Here is a 7,712-nt window from a genome sequence, read left to right on the forward strand (position 1 = left end):
CACACATTTTAAGAACACTTGATGTGAATGTGTGAAGCTTTTATTGGTTCATAAATATTTTAACCTTCCCTTTAGACTCACTATGCAACACTCAGCAGCTAGTCATCTCAAAACCGACCATGGCAAAACAGAGTAGAAGAGAACTAAAAAAAAGAAGGAAATGACAGGCGAGGAACAAAACATGACATATTGCTAACTATATTGCATCCTGATCTTTCTATCCTGCTCGCTATTCAGAGACAAAAGATAACACTATATTGTTAGCAGCAGGCTCGCTACAGTGCAGACCTTGATCTGCCTCCTCCATTTATTGAGCCGCATTGTTAAAAAGCGCCTTCTCTGTCTGTCCTTTATTCCTCCTGCTTATGGATCTGACTGCTCCCTTTCTGTCATTTCAGTTCAACAGAGCTCTCCTCAGCCTCTGGCTTTTTAGAGGCAGGGAATTATTTGTTCCACTACAATACCTGCTCTGAGAGATGTACTGTACAAGCATCCCAAGCTTTATTTTTCTGCTCTATCGGGGACATGTCCACTGCACTTGGAGACTTATGGACCTTCTAGCAGCATGCATTTTGTTTTTAGAGCTGAGTTCAAATAGGGCTGCATGATATGACCTAAAATCAAAATCCCGAGAAATTAACAAGAATTTCCTTTTTTTGTGATTCAACAATGGACACTGCGTTTTTAAATTCTTTTGCATAGTTTTAAAATGTTTCTTTTGTATGATAAAAATGTAAATAGGCTATACAATCTACTTCTTAATTGCTAGTAAACTTGTTAGTCCTAACTTTGAACCAGCAAGTTAAGTTTTAATAATTAAAATAATTAATTTGGCGCTAAGAAAGAGGAAGAATTTAGTTTATTTTATTGGTTTCTGATTATGGCAGATTATTTGATTCACGTTACAGAATGTTTTGCAACTGGCTGGGAGATGACTGTGGATGTGGTTGACGACAGGTTTACAGTATCTCTCAGTTTCATTTACAGGTTTACGAATATTTGGATGCGTCCGAGAGAGCCATGGCATTAAGAAATCTGTGTCCGAGCTTGACCCAAGCGTGGAAAGCCCGCTTTTATTAAGCAACTGTGGTAGTGCATTCGGAAATTTCAACAGATGAGGGCATCACCGCACACGGAACAACAAGTGCACGTTAAGCTGTTTAATTTAAAAAGTTCAATGTGTCAACCTTTCCTGCTTCCTTTGTTTCTATAAATGAGAAATTCTAACAGAAATACAGTTAATCAAAATTCTATTGTCTTAGCCGTGGGGGGTGGAGACAGAAGGTTACTTCCTGGTGAAGCAAAAGGCTTCTTTCTATATGTTAAATGCCAGACTTGACCTGATCAATTTCTTTAGAGTCAGAGGAACAGGGGGAGGTGAGAGACAATAGGGCCGTCTTGACCTCTTCACAGAGACAAATAATGACAATTAAACAGCTTGATGTGGAGTATACACCACTGAATAAATCCACATCTTCCCAACCCGACTGAAACACATTGTTTTCAAAACATTGTTTTTAACTTTTTACAACTCAATAGATAGATAGACAGATAGATGTTTATTGATCCCAAGAAAAATGGGAATTTACGGTGTTACAGCAGCAAAATCAGTCACAAAGCAAAAAATATAAATATACACTACCGGTCAAAAGTTTGGGGTCACTTACAAATTTCCATGCCACTCCATTATAGACATAATACCAGCTGATCTGAGTGGGTGGCTGATCTTTAATGCAATATCTACATTGCCCATTATCAGCAACCATTGATCCAATGTTCCAGAGGCACATTCTGTTTACTAATCTGATATCATTTAAAAAAAACTAACTGAGAAAACACTGGAGAACCCTTTTGCAATTATGTAAGCACATAATGTAATCTGAAAACTGCTGACCGGGTTAAAAAAACAATGCAACTGATCTCAGCTGGTATTCTGTCTATAATGGAGTGCAATGGAAATTTCGAAGTGACCCCAAACTTTTGACCGGTAGTGTAAATGAAATACTTGGAAAAATATACATACATACAATATACATGAAATAATAATATGAATAAAATAAAAGAAATATTTGAATATGTACAGGATGGGAAGACAAAAATGTGCAACTGCTTAATAATATGCTAAATGTAAATTGTAAATGTAAAACACTTAGTGCAGTAGTGTGGTGCTATCTACATGTGCATTATTTACAACACTTGATTTTCAGCAGTTTGTTTAACAGTAAAGAACAACCTAGACAAGTCACTAATGAGCAACTATAGGCCAATATCAAACCTTCCGTTTTTAAGTAAAATCATTGAAAAAGTAGTCTTTCAACAACTCAACCATTTCTTGTCACTAAGCAACAGTTTTGATACCTTTCAGTCGGGTTTCCGACCACACCACAGCACTGAACGGCTCTTGTCAAGTCTTTAATGACATCCACCTTAACACAGATAATGGCAAAATTTCAATCTAGTATTACTTGATCTCGTGCTGCATTTGACACGGTCGACCACGACATACTACTAGACCGATTGGAAAACTGCGTTGGCCTTTCTGGCTTATGTACTAAACTGGTTTGAATCCACCTAAAGAATAGGGATTACTTTGTGTCATAGGTAATTATGCTCTGAGCGTACAAATATGACGTGCGGAGTTCGCAAGGCTCCATTCTGGGGCCTCTTCTGTTTACCATCTACATGCTTCCACTGGCTCAGATTATGGAAAAAACAAAATAAGTTACCATAGTTATGCGGACGACACACAAATTTACATAACCTTATCGCCAGGGGACTATAGTCCAATACAAAACTGACTAAGTCATCGAACAAATTAACGCTGGTGTGGCCAGAACTTTCTGAAATTAAATGAAGGAAAAACTGAGGTGGTTGTTTTTGGAGCAAGAGAGGAACGATTAAAAGTCTGCGCTCAGCTTCAACAACAATGTTAAAAACAACAGACAAAGCCAGAAATCTTGGTGTAGTCATGGACTCAGACCTGAACTTTAACAGCCACATTAAGACAATTACAAAGTCAGCCTACTATCACCTTAAGAATATCAAGGGTTAAAGGACTTTGTGTCAACAGGATTTGGAAAAACTTGTCCATGCCTTTATCTTCAGTAGACTTGACTACTGTAACGGGGTCTTACAGGTCTCCCTAAAAAATCAATCAACGCTGCAGCTGATCAGCCGCTGCTGCTGGCCTCACTAAAACCAAGAGACTGATCACATCACTCCATTCGGAAGTCTTTACACTGGCTTCCTGTGTCTCAAAGAATGATTTCAAAGTACTCTTGCTAGTTTATAAATCACTTAACGGTTTAGGTCCAAAATATATTGCTGATCTGCTACACACTATGAACCACCCAGACCTCTCAGGTCATCTGGGACAGGTCTGCTTTCTGTCCCAGAGTCAGAACTAAACAGGGTGAAGCAGCTTCAGTTTCTATGCTCCTCATATCTGGAATAAACTCCCAGAACCTGTAGACCGCTGCTACTCTCATCTTCTTTAAATCAAGGCTGAAGACCTTTCTATTTGATTCGCTTTCTTTAAATGACTAATCTTTCTTTAAATTTCTTATGCTGCACTGTAAATTTTATTCTGTGTTTTTATGTTTCTCTTGTTTTAACTGTCTATTCATGTGTTTTACCGGTTTTAATGCTTGTGATTTTTAACTGTTTTTACTTGTGTTTTATCGTTTACTGAATGTTTTGTGTAAGCATTTGACGGGCCTTGTTGCTGAAATGTGCTATACAAATAAAGCTGCCTTGCCTTGCCTTGCCTAATTAGTTTTACTCATAGACCGTTAATATTAACGGTCTATGGTTTTACTACGAACCGACACAGTTTGTGCTTTTGTTTTGAAGTAGCCTACACGGAAGTTGTCTGTTGTGTATTCTTGCTAGTTTACTGCGATGATCGCATGGACTGTATATTTATTAATGGACAGAGCATCCGGTTAAGCAAAGTGCCAAGTCATACCGTCCCGTCTCATGCCGTCCTGCTTGGTGCCGTCCCCGAGCTTCTACTTTTCAAAATAAAAGCTTGCATCTGGAATAAAATAAGCTCGCGTCAACTATCATGCTATGAATAGAATAGTTAAAAAATATATGTCCATCCATAAAATAAATGCAGATTACAGGCAAACTATAAAAATCCTTCGCCTGGTGCCGTACCCGATCTTCTACTTTTCAAAGTAAAAGCTCGCGTCAACTATCATGCTATTATAATGAATAAAATACTTTCAGTATTTGGTGTTTTTTTTATTTTTTTAAATATACGTCCATCTATAAATGCAGATTATAGGCAAACTAAAAAATTCCTTCTATGGCTGCAACTCGAGCCGCTCCCGTCTTATGCCCTCTCGCCATGCTGATAATTATATTGTTCACCCCTCTGCATCAGATCATAGTCATGATGACCGCAATTAGTCTCGCTCATGACTAACCTTGCTATCTGTTGAGTTATTTGTGTATTTGCCTTATCCTTTCTCTTCTGCCTCATCTACCATTGGAACCTGACTCCTGCCATCCACTGGACCCCACCTTCACTGGTCTCCGTCCAGAACAACGGGATCTGTTGGTCCCCTTCTTTAAGTATCTATGCTCATTTCAGAGATCCACATACCAATGGGTGACGTCACACAGGCTCTGTCCAATAATATTAACGGTCTATGGATGAACGTGAGACGCTAGATGCAAAACATGCCCGTCAGGCTTAAGTTGTTAACTTTCTTGTTTGTAAAACTGCAACATATTGAACAGTAAATGGCCACAGTAAAATGTGTTTTGGTTGTCATTCGAAGCCATTCCACTACAGGCATAGTTACTCTCCATGACTGATAAAATAAAATGATATTACGAGTTGCAATCTGTCAGCAGCTCGGAAACACTGCTGTCCGCGCTGACCTACCGTCACCTGTGGGACACATGCTCCGTACCTTGTCTGGTTCTGGCTCTGACAACGAGGACAGAGACAGGACAGCTCGCTTCAACGCAGCGTAATAACTCCAGAAAATCATATCCATCTCGCAAATGTATCGGCAGTCTCCTCAACCATTGAATACAGAAGCAGGAAATAACACTCATAGCCTTTTTTTTCCCTGTGAAGAAATGTTTAACGGTTGTAAAAACAAAACAAAACACAACTAAATGTTGCATTAAAATGCGTTATAACTTGCGTTACTGAGATTGTTACGAATCTAATATTACAAAATTTAAGTAATACGTTACATTACTACGTTACAACAAAAAGTAATACACTACTGTAATTACGTACTTTTGTAACGAGTTACTCCAACGCGTAGGTGGTTTTAATAGTGGTCCTAGTCTGGCTGATCTGACACTTTGTATTAAAAGGACAAGCGAGGAAATGATCTAGTGTTGGTGAAGCCGGGTTTTTCTAAAAAGAGCACTCACATACTGCTGTTTACCAGAGTTTTTTTTAAGTTTGTTTCACAATTGAACATTGAATTGAACATAAAAGGCACCAATAAAAAAGGATCACAGTTACATTTGCAGTTTTCTGTTGGTATTTTCTTTCAACTAACACAAAGAAATCTCTAAGTGTCTACGGTGATTAATGCCTTTCACAATGTGTTTATTTCAGCAATTAATATTGCAATGACAATAAAAGAAATAATATATTGCAGCCCCAGTAAGTAAGTACTACTTAGAAACACAGTGTATCTATGGGCATATTTGTGCAATTCAGATGTCAAACAAACTTTCTATACTGAATTGTAAAATGCAAGCTTGTTTGTCTAAAAAAGATACAACTGTGTACCTGGACAATCTTTATTTTGCCACTGACAGGCTCAGATTGTGTCTGACAACATTATGGAAAGGATCCCTACAGAGATAGACCTTTTTAAAACCTCTTGGAGAGCTTTCTGTTTAACCAGAAACAGCTCTGAGGTAGCTAGAGCTGAACCCACTAGACTCCATTTAAAAAGAAATACTTTTAGTGTTACGGTTGGTGTCCGGCTGGCTGTAAGTTTTTGTTTTATTTACTATTTTCCTATCTGAGTTTTCTGTTGGCCTGCCCTGTTTGTCCCTGCTGTTTTCTTTCTCTTCCACTCTCCCTCCTGCTGAATCCAGCAGGATGCGCACACCTGAGTCTCATCCACAATCACTGCTCCCGCCGCTCACACCTGCCTGCCATCTCCAATCAACAGCAGTACTTCAACCCCGGCTCTTCAAACCATCTTCACTTGGTTGTTGCTCCAGTCGCAAGCTATTCTGATTCCTTGAGTGGCCTTGCCTCTGTGTTTTATGTTTGACTTACCGCTTTTGTTTTTCCCCCTGCAGTCATCACCTCCAGTCCTGTTTCCCATCTCCGGTTAGCTGGCTTCTCCTCTCGGTCCCCCTCCCACGATCCCCTGCTTCAGCCTGTCTTTGTCTCCCAGCTCCCGTGTCTTCCCCTCGGCTCCTCGCTCCTGGCTCTCCCACACTTCCCCCGAGCATCCTCACCCGCAAGACTCCCCAAGCTTCTCCGTCTCTGCGACCCTGTCCCTGGCGTCTGCTTCCACGCTTTCCCTCTCCTTTCAGCTCAAATAAATCCTTTTACTTTTTGTGAGCCTTGCATTTGAGTCTGTCTGTTCTTACTGTTACATTTAGTGTGTATAGAGCCAACATTTTTTCACATGTAACTTAGTAAACTCTTTATTTAAACCAGAACTATAAATACTGTATTCTTGTGCCAGATTTTGTGAGTAGCCTATGTCTATGCATAATCTAGATGCAGTTGTTTGTTATTTTGAAAGTGTAAATGATGGAAATAAAATCTAACTTTTTGTGACATATAATATAAATGTCTAATCTGTCATTTGATGCCTTTTGGAGATTTTTCCATCTTTTCTTGGCTTTTTTAAGCACATTAATACAAATTTTTATCTAGGGTGCCCAAACTTTAGAACCCCACTGTAGAAAGCATGTTTACCTTGGTAAAAGTGCGAAACAGCAGCTACATTATGTCTGACTGAATGCTTGTGTTAAAATATAAATCAGGCGTTACCATAGACCGTTAATATTACAATATAAAGTCTATGGGCGTTACGCAACAGTTACTCAGTACTTCTTACTCAAGTAATTATTTGGATGACTACTTTTTATTTTTACTTGAGTCTTTTTCTACCAGCCTGAAAAAAATACAGTGAATCACAGAGCTGTTTGTGTTTTAAACCAGTGAAAATTACCAGGCTATCGTGTTTATTATTAGACTGTAGTCTACACCATGTAATTAGCTCAATCGGCCAAAAGTCAGGAACTGATGGGAGGTTGAATCTTGGTTCCCATCTGGTGCAGATTTATATATTTACTAGTGATTTTATAAGATAAAGAGACATTATTGTGAATGCTTTTATCTATATAAAATGTCTGATTATGCTTTAAATCAACAAAACTGGTCTATAGGTCATGTTGGCATAAAAAATTGGGACTGGGGGATTCAAAATTACCCTTAGAGTGCTTTAAAGTCAGACAGCCATAACGCTTGAAAGCCATTATTCTTTATTTAACTGAAACTAAAGAAGAATCTCTTGCACTTTGCTCAATAATGCATTGCACATCAACCTCCTTCTCTTCAGCATTTCAAGCTGTTTTAAAGAAAGCCTTCTGTTTCTAGCATCTGTTATCTTGATCACTGACAGAGAGGAGATTGCACTGACACAACTGGTTATATGTCAAACATTTAAAACATAGTTTTGCAAGTTCCTTCACAGCTCTGC

The sequence above is a fragment of the Etheostoma spectabile genome, chromosome 12 (genome assembly GCF_008692095.1).
Source record: "Etheostoma spectabile isolate EspeVRDwgs_2016 chromosome 12, UIUC_Espe_1.0, whole genome shotgun sequence".
NCBI lineage: Eukaryota > Metazoa > Chordata > Actinopteri > Perciformes > Percidae > Etheostoma > Etheostoma spectabile.